Below are 22,089 nucleotides of genomic sequence, written 5' to 3'. Positions count from 1 at the left end.
AAATATATTTATGTATTTTTAAAAAAATTTATGTGGCATCTCTAATCAGTGGGGAGAAGATGAGATAAATTTCATTAAATGATATTGGCATTGTGATAATTAAATAGTCTATTGGGAAAAATAAAGTTAATCCATAGCTTAACTATATTCCATAAAGCCCAAAGATATTACATATAAAATATGAAATCATAAAAATCATAAAAGAAAAAACTGCAGATGCGTTATTTTTTTACCTTTGGAACGGAGAAGGGTTTCTGTCGCTAAGAATTCAGAAGTCATAAAAGAGACAGATACGTTTGACCACAATAGACAAATATATATTTACACAGCAAAACTATCATAAGCAAATCAAAAGATGAATTGGGGAAAATGATCTGTAATTCTTATGCATAAATGAGTAATGTTCTTAATATATACAGAACTTCTAGAGGTTGGTAAGAAAAAGACTAGATGTATCTTTTAAAGTGGACGAATAATATAAATAGACACTTCACAGGAAAGGAAATACAGCCGGACCTTTAAAAATGTGAAATATGTTCAAAGTCATTCATAATAAGATAGATAAATGCTAATTAAACCTATACCAAAAAAGTATTTTTTCACCTATCATTTTGAAATGGTACCTTCCCTATAAAGTGCAATTTGGCATTATCTATCAAAATTATAAATGCATTTTCCTCGGACCTAGAAATTTTACTTCTGGAATTCATCCTTCAGATAAAATTGCACACAAAAGAATGGCTTATATACAAGCTTATTTGCTCTAACCTGGTTTTTAATAGCAAACATTGCAAGTAACCTATGTGTCCACCAATAGGGGACTAATTTAAAAAAATTTTGGTCCATTCCCTAGAACGCAATACAAAGGAGCTCTAAAAAAGAAAAATAAGTTTTCTATGTTCTGAAATAGAAAATTCCTCCAGATGTATTGATTTGCAAAAACAAAAAGATCTAGAACAATGTATATAATATTCTATATTTTGTATAAAACAGTGGGAAGAAAATGAATATAAATTTGCATGCGATTATAATTGCATAAAGCAACTCTGGAGAGATACATAAGAAACTACTAAAATTGATTACCTTTGGGGTGGCAGGGGGCAAACAGGGCAGAGAGAAACAGGAATGGGAGTGAGATCTTTAACTACATTGTTTTTTAATATCGTTTTAATTTATAACTAGGTACATTTATTACCTGCTCAAAAATGAAATAAGATAAAATAAAATTCTTCTGTCTCTTGAATCAACAGTTACAATCTTCCCAGGATCTTGGGAATCTACAGATAATGTTATTTTTCTTGAAATAATTTTGTCTTTTCATTTTCCATTTTATCTTATTAGTCTCCCATAAAGCCTCACAGAACATAATGAACCTAGAGCCCAATAGGAGATGATGTAGTGCTGTGGTCAGTCAGCCACCAGCAAAGTTGGACCAATTAAGATATTTTCCTCCTGATATCTTAATAATTTCCATTTCTTTTGTTAATCTATTTCCCTAAAAAACAAATAACTCAGATGGTGCTAACTTAGCATCAGTTGTAGATATGCACACTGGACGGGCAGTTGTGTTAGAACAAGTTCTATTATAAGCCATCTTATGACAAGCTAGATAATTTCTTACATGATTATTCATTTATGATTGGAAATAGTGCTCCATGTCATATATGAAGTTCAAGAACTGGCAAAGGCAAAAAAGATTTTCACTATAAGATATTTTACTGGAAAAGGCCAAGTGTTTGATATTTTTGGCCTATGAAGCTGATTAGCTCTGAAGAGCCAAACAACAGATTTAATTTTATCAAATTAACCAATGTTAAATGTACAGAGTTAAAAATGATTTTTTCCTGTTTATTAATGCCTTCAATGTTACCCCTTGTGCTTTAAAATAAAATGCAAGGTTCAACCTTATGATTGAAAGATTAGACGAGGCTTGAACCAGTAAAAATAGATTTTTTTAAAGGAAAAGTTATTTTGAGTGGAGTGCTAGCTGTACTAGACAAATTCAGTCGGGCCTCCTCTTCAGTCTTGTCAAAGCTTAGCACAGTCCAGAAGGCACTAGTGTGTATGCCAAAAAATCAGAGCAGCAGCAGTTAAAAAAAATAAGTGCACTAAGAAATATTAAATGGAAAGCCAATGCCTATAAATAAAAAGGCAAGTGAGCACTAATCAATCATAAGTAACTCTGAACAGAAAATAGGAGTTGGAAGGGTGAGAGAGATTTCACATACAACATATGAGACTAGATACAAATGATTTAATTAAACTGCATTCCTTCTACATAAGACTCAAAATCTCTAAATGTTAAGAAAAACTGGAGTATAGAAATGCAACGTCTTGCTTTGCAATCTATAGCGGATGAGTAGCAAGGCATATGCCAACAGCAGAAATAGAAGCAGTTGATGAATCCTGGGTGAGTGGAAGTGTTTCATTATCTGTATCTGTTTCTTGCTATTCATCTCAGCTTTACGGCTCTTACTAAAGGACCAAATTCTTTCCACTCTGAACAATAGCAGCCTCTACAAGCTTGGAATTTGGGTAAAAATCATTAAACAGAATACAAAACTAATTCCAATGAATATTGAATACATTTAATTAAAAGTTAAAATAGTGATCCAATAAATTAAGTAAATGTTAGAGGGACCAGAGAGAAGGTAAGGAAAGAGAGAGGCAGAAGGTTGGTAATTTATAAGAGTGAGAAAGGGGAAATGTATACATGACTGCCTGCTGACCAGCCACAAAAAAAAAAAAAAAAAAAAAAAAAAAAAAGAAAAAAAAAAAGAGGAAGTTAACAGTTAACTCTGGACATTGTCTAGTTGACCTTGAAGACCAATATTGTCTTAGGGAATTATTTATACTGCTCAGTGGAATTGGGCCATATGTCTTTCTTTTTAGAAAAGAACTTGAATCTTTTTAAATAAGTGGTCTACTTAAACATTTGAATTTTAAGAAATAGGTTTAGAGTGATAAAAACACTCTATAGGCTTCTGGATATCTATGATGTTATGTTTTGAATGAATTGTAGATAAGTCAGAAAAAATATTTCTTCTTATATACATTTAAGTTTTAAAATGAAGAGTATTTGGAATTTGGGAATTATAATTTGAGAGATTTTCCAAACTCTGCCTGCCTATCTATCTATCATCTATCTTTCTGTTTATACAAAAAAATATATCTCAATACTATTGTTTGTTCTCAATTCTATGAAACTTGAAAATGTAATGATAGACCAGAGACCATAATGAGTTTGTCTCTTATCATAAACATTAGAAGGCATAAATCTAAATCCATATATCAAAAGCAAAAATAATTTTTCCAACCTAATAAATGACAGCCAGGATTCTGAAGGAAAAAATGTTATTTTTAAAATCAAAGATAATTTCGATGGTAGCTCTGGTAGTGGGTAGCAAAAATGGCTCATGGGAAAGGCACACATACTGCTAATAGATTGCCTGAAAAGAAAAACATTATTATTGGTGTTTTTTTTTTCCCCCTACCAGATCCAGTGATATCACTACTGCAATCTGTTATTTATGTAGAAAGGCAGTAAACAGTGGAAAGGAGAGTATCTGTTCGGGAACATCTTCTCTGAGAAGTTGCTTGAAAATTAAGCATGTGATGAACATGTGAGAAGCATTTACACAGTTGGCAGCATATAAATTCTCAGAACAGTAGGGAATAAAAATGGGTTAGATAAAGAAAACCAAGGATTAGATCCACATAAACAGTTGGATGTTTGTAACATATTTATTTGACAAAAAAATGGGAATATAAGTATTCACCTTAAGTGAAATTTAATCTGAAATGAAAATTAAAAGAAAAGATTTAGACAAAGTTTTAAGACTCTAAAATTTCACATTAGCTCATGCTACAATCTACAACTCACAGGGGGATATGACTCTATTTTGTCTCTATGCTTTAAGATAATTGAACGCACCCTGTCTGTGAAGATCAGTTTATATCAGGTTTTTTCCGACCTCGGCACTACTGACATTTCGTAGCCAATAATGCTTTGCTGTGAAAGGCTGACCCGTTCATTGCTGGATGTTTGGCAGCATCTTGGCCTCTACCCACTAGATGCCAGTAGTATCAGACAACTGACACCGTCTCCAGCTATTGCCAAATGTCCCCTAAGTAGCAAAGTCGCCTTAGTGGAGAATCATTCATCTACACCTCTTACTAGAAAATCACGCAAATACTTGACGGGATGAGCACTGGGTGTTATTCTGTATGTTGGCAAATTGAACACCAATAAAAAATAAATTTATTATAAAAAAAAAAGAAAATCACACAAATCTAAAAGTTCTAAAATGGCCTCTCAGATGGCATATGCACTTAATTAAAAAAAAAAAGTCACTAATTTAGGTCTATGATGAATTTGTAAGAACTGTGCCATGATAAAACAAATTCAAATATGGTTGAGAAAAATTTTCTTTAGCAAAAAAACAAAAAAACAACCACAACACAACAAAACCCAAACCGAGAAAACTCAGATGGAATCTTCCATGCTAAATGCAGTCACTCAGAACCTATCTTCATTTTCAGTTGTTCCCTTTCCCTATTGATTTATACAGGCTAAATTCTCTCTTCCTGATCTCCAGGCAGAGCAAAGTGACTTCCAAGTGAGAAAGTCTTTGAGTGCTTATTATTTTTCCCCACGGGGAAGCTAGATTTTCACCTTCCCCTCTCACTTCCCTCTCAGGCTGATTGATGTATGTTGACAGTCCTGGGGGCAGGGGGATGTCATCAGAAAACCTACCCTATTCCTTTTCCTTATTGCCTGGCCAACCTCCTCTTTCGGAAGAGTCTGAGACTTTCTTTCTGGTCACTCTTGGTAATAATGGTTGCTCTGATTACTGTATTTTCAGTTTAGTAATTAATTTGCTCAGCCCAGTGAAATAATCAGAATGTACCATTTCATTGAAAGTTTCTGCTCTACCCCCAGCTTGTGTCTGAGCACTGAGCCTGTAGTTAGAAGAGCATGGCCAGCTTCTTTTCCATTTCCTGCCTAGACTTTTTATTTGTCCACTACTTATCCCCCATGAGGCTAATTTCTTGGACCCTTTTGGAATTGCAGCAGGAAAAGGAGGAACCAAAGGGAGAAGAAAAGTTTTACCTGGCTGGTACTGTGGTTGTGTCGTGTGAGGCCTCTCTGGGCTTCTTTCTCTTAGGGTGCTTTTTACGAGCCTTTGGAGATCCACTCCCCATCCCCCAAACCCTTGACTCTGGCTGGTTCATCGTTAACTCTTTTCTTGGCTCCTAGATATATGGTGGGGGGCCTGGGGCTCTCTTCAACTGGATCAAGGCAATTCCAGCCTAGCTCCTTCTTGCATAGCCCACATCTGAAAAGCAGGAAATACTTCAGCCTTCTTTGCCCTGACAAACCCTGGATGGGTAGGGTATCCCAGTGCTGCCAGTCTCTTCACTCCAACGTGAGTCAAACGTCAGCTTACTGTATCCCCTGTGCTGCAGAAGACACACATCAAGCACTCTCATGGTCCCTAATGAAGCCCATTCCCTAGGCTTGAGGGGAGGAGCAGGCTTATGTTCCTTTATCCAGGGAAGTGTGTGGTGTACTCATAAGCTAACTTTCTTCAAAGGCATGTTCTCCAGGTTCCCATTCTACTCTTTCATATCCGTCAAAGTGAACTTTTCAAAAAATTAAGCATAATGCTCATACAAATATGCCATGAGCACATGCCAAAGATTTATATGACTCATGAATGAGTGCTGAAGATGAAGGATGGGTCAGTTGAAGACAGGAGATTCTGAAGTATGTGAGTATAATACAGTGGTGAAAGAAAGAAGGCTGAAATAAGATACAAAAGTTAGATGCAAAACTGGCTAAAATTGGTCCTGTAGACCAGTGAAACATTACCCTTTGGGTTTATTATTATTATTATTATTATTATTATTATTATTATTATTTACCAGGACACTATTTCATCTCTTTGGGCAAAAATAATTTGTAGCTTATCACTCTTCTACAAATTAATGTCTCATTTCACAGTTCTGGGTCCCAAGCTATGGTAATGAGGAAAAGTTACCTTTCCCTAGAGCAGAGGCAGGCCAACTATAGCCTGCAGGTCCATGAAGCCAGACCTGTTTTTGTACATAAAGTTTTATTGGGCACTTGACAGGATGAGCGCTGGGTGTTATTCTGTATGTTGACAAATTGAAGACCAATAAAAAATAAATTTATTTAAAAAATAAAGTTTTATTGGAATATAGCCACTTCCATTCTCTTAAGTATTGCCTATGGTTGTGTTCACCCTGCAATAGCAGAACTGAGTAGATGAGATGGAGACCACATATGGCTCACAAAACCCCAGATATATGCTGCATGGCCTTTTACAGAAAAAAAAAAATGCCGACTTCTACTGTAGGGTGTCAGATAACCTCTGGACAGGCTTGGTAGACCATGCCTTTCTATGACTTTGAAAAGGCACACAGTCATCTTTTTACTCTAATTCTAAATTTTGGATAATATTTCTTAATATAAACTTGATATGAGTGTAGAACTAAGTGTTTTTGGCCATCTTTATTTTGTGCTGTTCTTGTCCCTTATTTTGGAATTTAGGAATAGTTGAGGTTCTCAGTTGAAACTGATACTGAAATAGTTCCATAAAGACATTGTGTTAAAATATTGTTCTAAATGACTTACCTGGTTTTGGAGATCATACTTTTGTGTTTTGTTCAGGGAAAAATTCTCATAACTTAAAAAAAAAATCTTCCTTTTTTCTTGGCTTGGCCATCGGTGGAGATTAGAGGTGGCAGTAAGAGTGTCTGATTCAAAATAATTATTGAAAAGAATTTAGCTTTAAAAAATAATTTGGCTTTGGGACTTCTGGGTGGCTCAACGGTTGAAGGTCTTTGACTCTGGGCATGATCCCGGGGTCTGGGATCGAGTCCCATATCCAGTTCTTTGTGGGGAGCCTGCTTCTTCCTCTGCCTATGTCTCTGCCTCTCTCTCTGTGTCTCTCATGAATAAATAAATAAAATCTTTTAAAAAATTTAGCTTTAATTTTTGTGTCATTTTAGTCTTAGCTTTCACTGGGAAAACTTATGATTTGGCATTAATTACATTTAATTTGACTGAATCTTTTAGACAGTTTTGTCAGGTGCCTGTGATGTTCATCGGCGAGTAGCTGAACACCATTTTGAAGTGAGTATTTTTCTGGAGATATGATATATTTCTTCTTAAGTCATGATGTAATCTCTAATGATTCATTTAAATTGTGTTCCTCTTGTTGGGAAGTAGTGTGATGGTAAGGGAATTTGGTGATGGAAGGTCTTAGCGACAATTGTGTTTCCCTGGTCAGCTCTTTTAACCGATCTACTCTCTTTTCATAAGTATTCAATAAGGATAAGAGTAAGAGATGTGGTTTCACTGAACTTACAAGGCATTTGAGAGAATGATGGATGAGGCAGTGCTTTGTGAACTATAAGGTTCTGAGCCAGTGTTATTTATGTCATTATTGGTGACAGCAAAAATCCGAGAACTGTTGCAACTACATTTCACAAAATTTAGACTTATCCATGTTTCTCAGGCTCTGTAGAGCTCAGTTATTTTCTCTGATGCATTTTCTCACAACTCTGAGGATGAGGGATCTGTGCTGACCTTTACCTTACCTTGGGTCCCTTTTTGGGTTCTCTAATAGATTGTCAACTCCTTAAGGATAAAGTTTTACCTTTTATCAATATATGGAATTTATGTATACTATTGATCCATGGGATAATAATTTGTATTAGAAAGAAATATAGAGAGGCAGGCCACGCGGATTAGGGAAAAAGATGTCCAAATGCAAAGCAAAGACACTTGGACTAAAAAGAACTACTCCGCCACACAACCCAAAACGGACCAGAAACTGTTCTGTTTGTATCTAAACTGTTATTGTTGGACAAACACATAAAAATCACCACGGCAGAAAAATGCTGTTAAAGTACTTACCAGAATTAAATGGAATTGAGGGTGGAGGTGATGGGGTGGGGTGTGGGCAGAGAGGAAGTAGACATAGCATGAAATAACATACAAGGCTCTTGTTTACTGCCTTAATAGTCATGCCAAGACTTCTGTTTCTCTTGGTATCCTTTCATCTAATACTATTATGAACAAGTTTATGCTACAAGGAGAGTATGAGTAGAGGCTTTTATCATGGGGCCTAGCACATACCATAGTTCTAGTTGTCGCTTAGGAAGCTGGGAGATTACAGTTTAAATCAAGAACTGTGTTCCTTCTGGAGTCTCTAGGGGAGAATTTGTTCCTTGTCATTTCCAGCTTCTTGAGGCTGCTTGCTTTCCTTGGCTCATGGCTTCCTCACTTGGATGTTTGCTTCCATCATCGTATCTCCTTTTCTGACTCTCCCCCTTGTGCCTCCCTCTTCAAAGGATCCTGGTGATTACACTGGGCCTTCTCAGAACAAGATAATTTCATCTCAAGATACTCAACTTAATCACATCTGCAAAATCTATTTTGCCATGTAAAGTAAGATATTCTAAAGTTTCCAGGAGTGTGTGTTTCTTTTGAGTGTGTGAGGTGGGGGAGGGCATTATTCCATCTATCAGAAATATTTAGAGTGTACACATTTCTGTAATTTTACTGCTCCCAGAAAAACACTTTTAGAATATTGGGCATACCTTTTCAGGATTTTAAAAATATCTCTTTATATATTACATATGCCTTTTAAAAATGAGATTATATTTTAGTACAGTTTTAAGTTTTACTTAATACCATGTTATAATTTTTTTCTCATGTTACATACCTCATATAGCATCATTTTAAGGGCAAATTTAGAGTATTCCCCTGTATACATTGAAGATAATTTAATTAATTTGCTATTGATAGATATTTACTATGTTCCTAGATATTCGTTATCCAAAACCCCTCTAATTATACTGAATACTATGTTTTAGTGACTTTAAGAGGCCTTAGCAACCTGGAGAAGGTGTCCAAATACAGCTAGAGTCTGGAGCCAATATATAGTTGCTGAATGAATCGATGGATGAGGATATGTCAGGTGTTGCTAGCAACTCAAGTGGACCAAAGAACTAATTTTCATAGTTATGTGGGCTCGTTCTTGTCACTAGGCTCCATTTCCCATCTCCTCTGAAAACCAGTATAGACAGGTGGCTTTCAGAATCAGCAACCATGCTGCTCTTCTTTTCCCTTCTTTCCCATTACACTGCTCTGCACACACTATTACCTTTTCCACCTCTACTATTGGCCTTGGGAACCAAAACCCCTTAGGTATGCTGATAGGTGACACAGCTTCACAACTCCTTGCTGTTTATGGTGAGTCACTTCCAATTGCCTGCAAATTCCCTGCAGGGAAGTTTCAGTCCTTGAAATATGTTAAAATGAATAGAATCAAAACCTGCACGAAATCTTTCTAAATTCTACAATTCCTGGCTTAGAAATATAGCTGACTGGGTTCATGGAGGCAAAACTCTTTGTTAGTTTTCTATAGAATAATGTTATAGAATAATATTATGATCTTACTTTTGCAGCTAAAACAAGACAGAACGTATCCTTTAGATTTTATTACAGACTTTCAAAATTTTGAGATATACATAATAATGGAAATCCCTGATGTTCCTCTTCATTGTGGTTAGTAAGAACAAAAATGAAATGTTCTTCCATTTCCTGATGTGGTCAAGTACTGAGGGGCAGAGAGACCACAGATAGAGAACATCTGGGAATTTCCAAAACCAACTTTTGATCAATGTTTTACTTTGTGGTGGTGGTTGTCATTTTCTCTACCAAACTTTTCCTATGAACTACCAATTACTACCCAAATTGTTTGGTTGGAAGTTTATGTCTATTTCCACGTCTCTTTTGCCCTTTAATATAAAACTCAGAGTGATTGTCATGACTAATAAGGAGGAGAAGCCAAGGGTCTAGGTAAATGGACTAAACTACCTTTGAATGATCAAGAGTTAGTTTATTTTTTATATATCAGTTTTTTTTCAATTTAATTTTTTTTTTTGTTTCAGCATAGTTGACATACAACGTTATGTTAGTTTCAGGTGTACAAGATAGTGATTCAAACCAAGAGTTAGTTTAAGACATTATGTTGATGGATGGATGGAGAATGATCTGTGAAATTTAAAGAATCATGGTACTTTTCTTTAATAACCACAAAATCTGCATTGCAATGTATAAATACTGAGTTTCATATGGTCTACCTTTAAATGGTATTCGAAACAGCATGGCCTTGTTACTTAAACTGAATCAACACAGCTGTCTTCTTGTTGCTTCCTTTGCATTTTTAGGAAAAGATACTTTTCTGAGTCAGAAGTTTCAGTCCTTGAAGGTTGTCTGACCAGACTTTAGGTATTTACTGTGAAAATTTCATCATTCTATCTAATTGAACTTCTCAGACATTTGCAGAAGTTGGTAACTAGTTTCTTAGTGTTACATAATGAATCAGGATCGGCCTAATTAGTTAGTCCAGGTTTGTTGCAGGACCTTTCATTTTGCACTCAAGTCATCATCTATTTATACAAAGTACACTAAGCATGTAGCACTCGGCTACCTATATTGCAAGGATAAAAAGAAGGATAATACGCTTGGCAAATGAATGCTGGATCCTCGTCACTGGAGGCGTTTCCAATTCCAAAATGTACTCTTCAACCTTGTAGGAGGGACTGGGAGGCAATGTATTAAGGGAACAAAATGGACTTATTTGTCAGAAGGATCTAGGTTCATATCCTGGCTTTGTCATTTATAAAGTTTAGGTAATACCTACGTTATGGTGGGGCTATTAGAATGATATAAAATATTGAAAGCAAATTTTGCAAAGCAAAACTGTTATGGAGGTAGTAAAAAAAAATCAGGGATTTCTGGGGCTTGGGAGGCAGGGGAATAGCTGGAACAGAGAGGATATTTAGGACAATGAAAATACCCCATATGATACCATAAGGATGCATATATGTCATTATATATTTGTCCAAACCGATGGAGTGTATGCCAAGAATGAACTGCAGTGTAAACTGGATTTTGGGTGATTATAATGTGTTGGTTCCTCAGTTGTAACAAATGTACTACTCTGCTGCAGGATGTTGATAATGGAGGAGGTGAGCTTCTGTTTGGGAAATCTCTGAACCTTCCCCTCAATCTGGCTGTGAACCTAAAACTGCTCTAAAAACATGAAGTCTTAATATAAAGAAACACCTCTCCTGGTTTAGTGTCTGGCAATGAATCAAATCTTAAAGGTGAAAGTTAAAATTATCAGGCTAGGAAGACCTCAGTTGTTTCCAGAATATCCCTGGGAAGCATGGACCATACTTAGAAAAAAGTTTGGGTAACACAGCTTTTTTTCTGAATTATTTTACTTACCTAGTTCTGACTCTGGGCACCACCTTCTTGTCATTATTTATTTTATAACAATCTTTGTGCCGGAATTAGGGGAAGCTGGATAATTGGGAGAATTTTGAAGATAATAAAAATGATTTCTTGAGAATGACTAAAAATGAACTCTGTAAAGCTTATTAGAAATGGTATTTAGCAAATTGCCTGTTATAGTGGGTTTTTATTATCAATCTCTTATTCCCTTTTACTGAATACATTTTGAAAACCCTCAGTCTCATATTCCTAAGATGCAGGTCTCCATTCAGGATGGAGCTAAGTCCCTCTCATCTTATACTGTCCAAGTTCTACTAATTTTTTTCCCCAAGCACTCTGTTTTACTCTCATTCTGAGCTGGTCTACCCTGAAATGTCAATGACTTCTTTTTTTAGTCTCTAGTGAGCTGAATGGAGTCCTTCCCAAAAAGGGGGAAGGGAAATTTCCTCTATCAGGAACCTCACAGTATGACCTTGTTTGGAATAAGGGCTTTTGCAATGTAATTGAAGCAAAGATCTTGAGAAGAGATCATCCTGTTTAGGGTGGGCTTTTATACGAGACAGACAAGAAGACACAGAAGGACACAGGGAAGAAGGGTATGTGAAGATGGAGCCAGAGACTGGGGGATGTGGCTGCGGGGTAAGGAACATAGAAATCACCAGAGATTTAGGAGAGGGGCTTAGAATGGAATCTCCCTTAGGGTCTCCAAAAGGATCCAGACCCGTCAACAACATCTTGAGTTTGGACTTCTGGCCTCCCAAACTTTTTTGAGAACAACTTATCTGTTGTCAAGCCCCACAGTTTGTGCTAATTTGTTATGGTAGCCCAAGGGAAGTAATCTGGGGTCCTGAAGTTCATTTAGAATTTTAGAAAACATTGACTTTTGAGTGGGTTTTTCTCCCTCCCAGGTAGTCTCCTAATACTATTTGCATATTGTCCTGATTGACCAGTCTGCTCCTTATTTTTATTATTATTTAAAAGACTTATTGACTTATTTGACAGAGAATGAGAGAGAGAGAGAGAGAGAGGAGAGCACAAGCAGGCGGAGGAGCAGGCAGAGGGAGAGGGAAAAGCAGACTCCCCACTGAGCAGGGTGTGCTTGTGGGCCTCCATCCCAGGTCTCTGGAATCATGACCTGAGCTGAAGGCAGATGCTTAACTGACTGAGTCACCCAGGCGTCCCTTCTGCTCCCTGTTAAATCACAAGCTTGCCCCCACTCCCTTCAGTGCCTGCTGACCTGCTTGTGTGTTCCTTTATGCTTTAATTGCAGCAGCTGGCCAAATTCCATTTTTGGGGGATGGAGGTGGGGGAGAGAATCTAGGTTCCTATTGGGAGATTGAGCAGAAAAGAATCAGCACAGAGAGGAGATATATAGATTCCCAGAGAATGCTCACTTAACACGGTTAAATAGCCATCTTGGACCTCACAGCTAAGGATCTCAATATCAAATGTTTTTTTTTTTTTTTTTTTTTTTTTGCCCACCTTCTTTGAGCTATGCTTGCTCTATGTTCATTCAATTCTGGTTAAATGTGGCTATTGTGCAGAGGGAACCATTTGGCTAGTCAAGGGCCATGTAATCCCAAGGGGTTAGCTAAGGTGACTTACCCAGAGCCAGAGCATCAGTGATGACTTAGGTGGGGGAGCCAGTGAATGGAAGGAGAACAGAGGAAGGTGAATAAATTTAGGTGGTGATAGGAGAATAAACGGAGGGTAGTGACAGACAAAGATCTGAGACATATGTACCTATAATTAACACATAAATATTTTCAGGAACAGTCATGCAAAGGGTGCCTGGTTCAGCTGGTTAGGCACCTGCCTTCAGCTCAGGTTATGCATGGTTGCAGGGTCCTGGAATCAAGCCCCATGCTGGTTCCCTGCTCAGTGGGGAATCTGTTTCTTCTTCTCCCTCTGCCATTCCCCTCCTGCTCGTGCTCTCTCTCTCATAAATAAATAAATAAATAAATAAATATCTTAAAAAAAAGAACAATAAAGCAAAAGACCTTCCCACTCAGATTCAAAGGCTGTCTTTTTTACTTAATTTTTCCTTTGAGGCAGGAATATTTATTTAACAAAACATAGTACTTACTAGCACAATTCTGAGTGTGCTATAGAAGTTCACTCATTTAATTGTCAAACAAACCTGTAAGTTAGATCCTATTATCCTCTTCATTGTACTAATGAGACACAGAGGCATTAAATAACTCACCCAAATTCACATAGCTAACATGTGACTGAGATGGAAAAGGTAGGATTGCCAGATTAAATACAGGACACCCAATTAAATTTGAGTTCAGATTTGGCTGGATGTCCTATATTATTATTGCTAAATCTGGCAACCCTATGCCCAGGGGTGGTTTGCTGTTAACCACTACCCTAGGTTGTATCCTAATCAGAAAAAAAAAATCTTTGGGGAAGGAGGAAGAAATATTATCCAGCATGATTCGCCTTAGTTCTGAGGTTCCAGTGAATGTTCCTGGTTACAAAATTCGGGATAGTTTGTACAGTATACAATATGCATGTTTACCCCTGGCTCAAACAAGGCTATTATTGTATATTATCATGCAAGTGGGCTTGTGCTGATTTCAAATAATCTTCTTCCCCTCAATTTATTCATAAGAGATCAAATATACAATTACATATGCAACCGCACTTCTTTAGAGCTTGCCACAGAAGCACTCTGGGTTTCTATATCTAGCCTTTAATGTCAGTTTGACTTTAGGTAATACTAAATAATCACTCCTTATTCTTTCTTAAAGCCCAAATTAATTAAAATGTATGTTTCTACAATGAGTATTGTTTCTAGATTGTTTTTTCAAATTCCCAATATAAATAGCTTTTTATGTAGATAATTAAAACCATCTGCTTCCTGGTAGCTCAGTTATGTTTACAGCAGCCCCTTTTTATTTGGGGAATTAAACTGCCATAAGTTTTTACTTTAGTGGATGAAATATCATAAAAAATGCTCATGGCAATATTACTCAAAAGAAATGGAGACTATTAAATATTATTGGAAAAAATTGCTTTGAGTTAACTCGGAAGGCCTTAGAGTTCCTCATTTTTTAAGGCAAGTATATTTGAGTTTGTTCCATCAGAAAATCTAAATGCATAAATAAAGGTTTTAATAAAATTTAGCATTCAGATAATGAAAGCTCTCAAATCACTTTATAACTATTACTCTAGTAAAATTTCTCGGAGTCAGTTAAGGTAAAGTATCTCTAGTAACACAGAAATTTGGTGATTTCACAAGATATTATACCATTACCAAATGAATTGAATAAATTGGTCAAAATTACACACAAAAAAGCCAAAAGTGAGGTAATGATGAAAGTTAAATGTTCTCAATCTATGATTCTGATCAATCCCTTATCTCCCTCTTTTGTGGCTTAGAAAGTATATCTTCACTCAATAATATTTTTAGGATATTTAAGTTCTTTGAGAGTTCCATATTTTCAAATTGAAAAACTGCCTGAAAAACCCCAGTCACATAATTTGCCATCACAACGGTGTCTCTAAATGCTGATAACATTTGTTAGCAAAAAGAGACCACCTATCAAAATGGGTGCTGAAGTTTGGTAATTCAGTTTTTCCACTCAACTGTTTTTTTTGTTCTTTTGTTCATTTCAGTAAATTCTGTATCACAATGGTTAAGCTACTTGATCCTCTTATTAGTTGGACACTTTAAAGAAAATTTTTTTGAATAGAGAAATGATACTTGTTTCATAGCAAAGTCTGTAATATGCCTTCTTGAAAATTGATCAAGAAAGCAGGGTGAAAGTATGTCCCAGGGATTGCTAGCAAAATTTGTCATATGCATCATTACCAAATTTTGACTGACTTTCAGGCCTTTATAGTCAGGGTGTGGGATGGGAAATGCTTTTTTTTGAATTAAGCTTTTTTTTTTTTTTAAGATTTTATTTATTTACTCATGAGAGACACACAGAGAGAGGCAGAGACACAGGCAGAGGGAGAAGCAGGCTTCCTGTGGGGAGCCCGATGCGGGACCCCATCCCAAGATGCCAGAATCATGACCTGAGCCAAAGGCAGATGCTCAACCACTGAGTCTCCCAGGTGTTCTATTTGAATTAAATCTTGAGGAATATATTGTATCTATGAAATTAAATTCTCGTTCTCTTGCTCTAGTCTGTGTAGGGATTGGATAAGCTTAGTGGGCCTTACCTGTTAGCTATTTTAGGGCCTGATCTATTTAAGTATCTTTTTTCTTTTCTTCTTGACTCATTCTGCCAAGAGCTGCTAGAACTTGCTGTTAGATCTGTACAACTCTTATGTCCCTCCTGTTAACCAGTCTCCAGGTCCTCAAACAGGCCTGCTTACACCCTATGCTGTCTGCCTTTTCACATTTCAGTCTTTACCTTTCCCTCTGCTTCTACTTCATGGCCACTTAACCACTTGCCAAGCAACCCTTGTATTTGAATAGGGGCCTTCAGTCTCTTATGTTAAAATGGGCAAGGGTACTAACATGGATTGAGCGTCTCTGCGGTGAGGGGCATTGTGTTGTAAATGTTCAGCTCTGTTTGTTTATTTATTTATTTAATTTTCAAAATTAATCTCTACACACAGTGTGGGGGCTCAGACTTAGGACCCCAAGATCAAGAGTCCCTACCAACTGAGCTTTACCACCTAAACCAGGTGTGGTTTAAATCTCACCATGACTTGGTAAAGTAGAAGTTACTAATCTTACTGTACAAATGAGGAACTAGAGGCCACAAAGTTTACATAAATTATCAATGGATCAGCAAATAATTCTAAATATTATTTCATAAATAAGTCCATAATTTCTTGGGTACACCATGAATCTAAGGCATTGGTAAAAGACCAAGAGGTGAATTTATTTCGGCACACCTCACACTATGTAGATGGTTTTCTACATTGTGAAGGAGTCTCGTCTGCTTCATCTTATTATGATATTGTCAAATATAGATAGCTGTTCAGGAAATTTTCAAGAAGATGTTAGTTTTTAGCAGACATTTTAAAAAAGTAGTCTCTACACTCAATGTGGATAGAATCCAATGTGGGGCTTGAACTCAGGACCCAGAGATCGAGACCTGAGCTGATATCAAGCTTAACTGATGCTTAACTGACTGAACCACTCAGGTGCTCCTTTACCAAACATTTTATTGATTAGATACACAAATCAATGACTGGGGCAGCCCATCCTTGACCTGCAGGTTCTTGATATGCCAGAAGTGACTGGATTGTTCAGACAGAGCATTCTTCTTCAGAAAAAAGATAGTCCTCAGTGTGTCCAGTAAAAAATAGATCTTGATATTAATTTGAATTTCACTTTTAAGGGCAATTTTTAATGAAATGGGGAAAAATTTTAAAGTTAGGCCTATCTACCACACAGATGTATGTTAACTTGGCAACTAAAAGACATTGGTTGGAAATTTTAGAATTGGAATTGTATTTTTCTTTTTTTTCATGGAGAAGAATTTGTTATCATAGAAAGAGTCATAATCTAGGTACAGGTGATTTATTAACCTGCTCCTTTTTTCAAGACTGATCACTATCAATTAACAATATTGTCAGTGATATTAATGATGTTTCCTTTGGGACACCTGTGTGGCTCAGTCCTCTTAGTGTCAAACTCTTGATTTTGGCTCAGGTCAGGATCTCAGGGTTGTGAGATTGAGCTCCATGGGGGCTCTGTACTGGGCATGGAGCCTGCTTGGAATTCTCTCTTCCTCTCTCTCTACTCCTCTCCTCTCCAACCTCTCTCCCTCCCTCTATAAAAAATATAAAAAAGAAAAATAATGTTGCTGTTATTGAAATTAGAGCACTTAATGGGGATGCCTGCATGGCTCAGTCAGTTGAGCGTCTGCCTTTGGCTTAGATCATGATTCCGGGGTCCTGAGATGGAGCCCCATGTCAGGTTCCCTGCTCAGTGGGGAGTCTTCTTGTCCCTGTCCCTCTGCCCCCCACAACTCGTGTGCTCTCTCTTTCTCAAATAAATAAAAAACGAAATCTTAAAGAAAAAACACTGAATGACTATGGGATTTTGGATAAGATTTGATTATTTATTATGTGCATCAGAACCCCATTTCTTTATTTGAGGGGATTTCCCACATTAAGAATCTTGGTGAAAGGAGTATCCCACCTCCTACTATGGAGTAAATATTGCCACTTGCTGCTTTCTCAGTTTCCTTTGCTGCTAAGGTATAAGAGAATTGACATTTGGATGCACTTACTTTGAACATTGAATTGGTAGAAGCTGATGAAGTGAAGCAGGGCCCACAGAGAATTCATTTTGATGGTGGTGGCTGAAGATGCAGTGATGCCAAGGTCCAGGGGCACGGTGGCAAAGCCTCAGTGGCAGCATCAGTGTCAAGTCTGGGGGTGGTGGCAGGACAAGCTGTGGTGACTTGTGTAGAGTTGTGCGTCTATGTCCTCACCAGACTGGTTTTGTTCCTGGGAATCTCATTTCTTTCCCTCTTCCAGAATTTCCCCTTCATGGCAATTGTGTGAGCTACTCAGGATCTTTTGAAAAAATCCCTCATCGAGAGTGTGCTTGTAACTGAGATCACAATACACTTTGTTTACAAAGTTACACTTTGTTTACATGAGAATTTCAGTAATAACAGTAAGAGTATCATAATTATCAATGTCATTAAAAAAGTACTTATATAGTTTGATGATTGTACTAAGAAGGTAGAAAAGACTGATCATTAAATCAGACACATGTTCAAACTGTCATGTGTTATTTGGCCCCTCAGAAAAAATATACACAATGAAATAACCATTAATTGTATCTTGAAAACACAGTCCTGTACTATGTCTTTGGCAACATCCTGGGTAACCCTGTCACAATTACACGAATATTGTTTGGAGAACAGCAAAGCAACAATTGCTATTAGTCTAGGTTTGAGTTTTCAAAGCTTTATAATACAAAGAGAGAGTAAAGATATTTCGTAGGTGCTTGGAAATGAATTAGTTTTGAAGCAGTGGGTAAAATATTATGCCTTTTGGTTATGTTTTTTCATATCTATGGCACAAATGAGTTGGACTGAAAAATATGAAGATTCAGTTCAACCCTAAAAATAATCTACAGGGGCACATGGGTGGCTCAGTGGTTGAGCGTCTGCCTTTGGCTCAGGTCATGATCCTGGGGTCCTGGGATTGAGTCCTGCATCGGGCTCCTTGGGAGGAGCCTGCTTCTCCCTCTGCCTGTGTCTCTGCCTCTCTCTGTATCTCTCATGAATAAATAGATAAAATCTTAAAAAAATTAAAAACTCAATGATTCTGACATATATGCATGTGTGTGTATACAATCATTTATTCAAAATGGATTTTGAAGATGAAAGAGAATAGATACTCTGAAAAGGACTCAGGAAAAGAGATTTCTCACTTTTGAAAGGAAAATAGAGAAGCAGTATGAGGAAATAAGCCAGATTTTTAAGAGCTTTTTAGTGGAGAGCCAACCTATCCGGGTCCCTATGTAGTTTAGTTTAGTTGGTTTAGTTGGCTCAGGTGGTTAAATGGGTGAAGTTGTGAATGATCACAATGTATTGCAAATAGTTTTACTTATTTTCTAAGGATACTTATAACTTTTACTAGTTAAATCTACAAAAAGTAATATTAATTTTTAATCTAGTTTTACAAGAAGCTTTGTTTTCCTCAAGGAGAATGAAACTCAGACAATTAGATTTCCCTTTTCTGGCCACCCATATCTCAGAGACAAATCTGAGCCTCCATTATAGACACTGTAGAATTCAATATCTATAAATTATCCTAACCAATCCACACCAGCTCAACACATCTTGACCCTTTGTTGTATTTATTTTTGTTGATCCTGTATTTTTATTTATTATTATTTTATATTATATATTAAAAATAAACTATCATATACTTTATGACATTAGGGAAGACCTTGAGGAGTGCAGGCTTAATTTTCTTTAGCAATGAAATTGGCAAATTATTAGCTTAGTTTAAGTCCTTTATTAGCTTTTCAAAATGGGGATAATACAGATAATTCAGTCGGTGATGAAGGCAATGACCTATTCTTAGACTACATCTATCTGAGTGAAGTCATGCACCATAGAAGAAAAAGCACTGGAATGGGATCAGGATACAATTTTCTCTTGATTCTTCCACTGGCTTACTCTGGAAACTGATGGCCCTTTGTTTTTCTACATTTATAAAGCAAAGGGGTTAGGCTTAATATCTTTCACAATTCATGCTGGCTTGAAATCGCCCACTGTGCAGTGGAACTGAGTTGCTTTCTTGGCCTCTGCACCTCACCTGAGTGAGACGGGGTTGGGGTGGGGAATCTTGGCAAGTCCTTCCTGATGGTTGAGGGAATCTGTAGTTTCAGTTGATTTGGAAGTCATTTTTTTTAAAGTGCTGAGAGGGTATTTTGTGAACCCCAAATTTATTTCCTTTTTCCTTTCTCTTTAACAAAAGTAATTTAAGTTCACAAGAATGAAGATGGTGACAGCAGCCTGGGCTTTAACTTTTGAACACTTTCCAGTTTTATGTCTTATTAAGCAATATTGTAAGTAATATGCACATATTTCAATAAAATACATGAAAAACTTTGCACATTGTTAAGACATTTTTCACAGTGTGTTTTGTCAATTCTGAAAGTCTGTGAGAATCTGGCAAACTTCCAGGAAGTGGGGGTAATATAGGAGGACACTAAAAATGAAGAATATCTGATTAGGTGATGGTAGTGATAGGAAGGTTTAGGGAGCATGTTAAAATAAAATTTCAAGAACACCAGCCTCCATTTCATTTAAAACATATGTCTTGGGATCCTTGAGACTGCTTTTTTTATTTTAAAGAAATAGGAATGTATATGAAACATATTGATATTCATTGCAAATGACATCTTATTGCAGAATACTGAGATTAAAAATGTTCTTTAAACACAACATTGAGGTATAGTTTAAAGATGTGTCAAAAATTCCTATTATAAGATATAAAATTACTTACAACTTGTTCTATGACATATTATAAAAATCTCACTGTCATATACACAGTGAAATATATCTTTTATGATGAAAATTGTCATATAACTTTCACTGAAGCAAACTGTCTTCTTCAATGTTAAGGTGATTGGAGAGTCTTACAAAAAATATGTATGGGTCAGTCTTATGGGAGAAATGTTCCTGGCGTTTATGGGAGAGAGACACGGTTCACAGTTATGCGCATCCTTCCAGGTCATGCAAATTCGATGTTATATTTAATTGAGGGATATTTAAGAAAAGTGTGTCTTAGGCATCCTATCTAAGCTTTGCTTTCCAAAACTGTAAAATGGAGTGACCACCAGCCCCTGACTCATAATAGCATAGAAACAATAGGTAAGTTAAAAATAAAATGCACTTATTATAGGACTTTGGCTCAAAGAAAACTCTGATGGATGCTAGCCACTTGTATTCTCATTAAAGTAGAAAATAGATGAATACAAATTTTGGTTTAGTCAGAATACAGTTGTTTTAAGGTTTAACTGTATCATTTTCATACTTGTAAATCAATGCTGTCATTCTTCAAAGGAAAGGATTTCTGCTGACATTCAAAGGATGGATCAAAGTGTTAGTATTTATTCAGAAATAATAATGACGCTGAAGCCACACCATGATGATTGACTGTCCATGTTGCCAGCTGTGTGTTTGCAAGCTAATGATCATCTTTTCTACAAAGCCTGTACATTAAGCAACAGCTTTGATGGCTAGATGATCAGAGAAGCCAAAGATGGATAATGCCTGTTTATTTGTCTATATTTAATTATTTCTGAAGAAATTCCATGAATATACTTTGACCTCAAAGAATGCAAATGTGCAGATTTATGTAAAGACTGATCATCCATAGTTAGGTTTTGGAACAATAGCATATTTTTGGCATTACCTGATTCTTCCCTGGATATAAACTTCCATACAGATTTATAAATTTAGTACTTCCTCTTCACATAATTGTTAAACTATTAAAAAAAACCAATAAAACAATATCATCATATTAATAGAAAAAGCTGGAAGAAAATACATTTCTTATCTCTTGATGGAGAAGTTTCCAAATTAAAAGAAATGGCAGTAATTAAAAAAGAACACCTGATGGTTTTGTTTCTTGAAAAATTTTAAACTTCTAAGAGTTCTAGGTGTAAGGTAGCTTATATATATATATGTATATATGTATATATATAATTGATGAAACTAAAGGAATATTAGATATCATAAATCATTCAACTGAATAACATGTATTCAGTAATCATATATATGTATATAGTAATTATAATACATACACAATTATATGTATGTAGTAATCATATCTATATATATAATATAATTTATACATAAAGAGAAATCTTCCTAGATTTCGACTGTAATGTCCAAAAGAAAAGACAAATATCAAAACATGTTTTTTTTTTTAAATTAATTAATTAATTAATTTATTTATGATAGTCACAGAGAGAGAGAGAGGCAGAGACATAGGCAGAGGGAGAAGCAGGCTCCATGCACCGGGAGCCCGATGTGGGATTCGATCCTGGGTCTCCAGGATCGCGCCCTGGGCCAAAGGCAGGCGCCAAACCGCTGCGCCACCCAGGGATCCCCAAAACATGGTTTTAATGCTGGAAATACTGGAAAGGTGAAAACCACATTCCATGAATTTGAGCAATGTTTGTAAGAGAAGGATGGAACTGGGGCAAAGAAAGAAGAGGGAGGATGAGTTGTGACCCACTGCATGTAAAGGAATGAGTGGCAAAAATGTTGCTGAATCCCATCAGAATTCCTAACCCT

The sequence above is a fragment of the Vulpes vulpes genome, chromosome 8 (assembly GCF_048418805.1).
Source record: "Vulpes vulpes isolate BD-2025 chromosome 8, VulVul3, whole genome shotgun sequence".
Classification (NCBI taxonomy): Eukaryota; Metazoa; Chordata; class Mammalia; order Carnivora; family Canidae; genus Vulpes; species Vulpes vulpes.
This window is presented reverse-complemented; position numbering follows the sequence as displayed.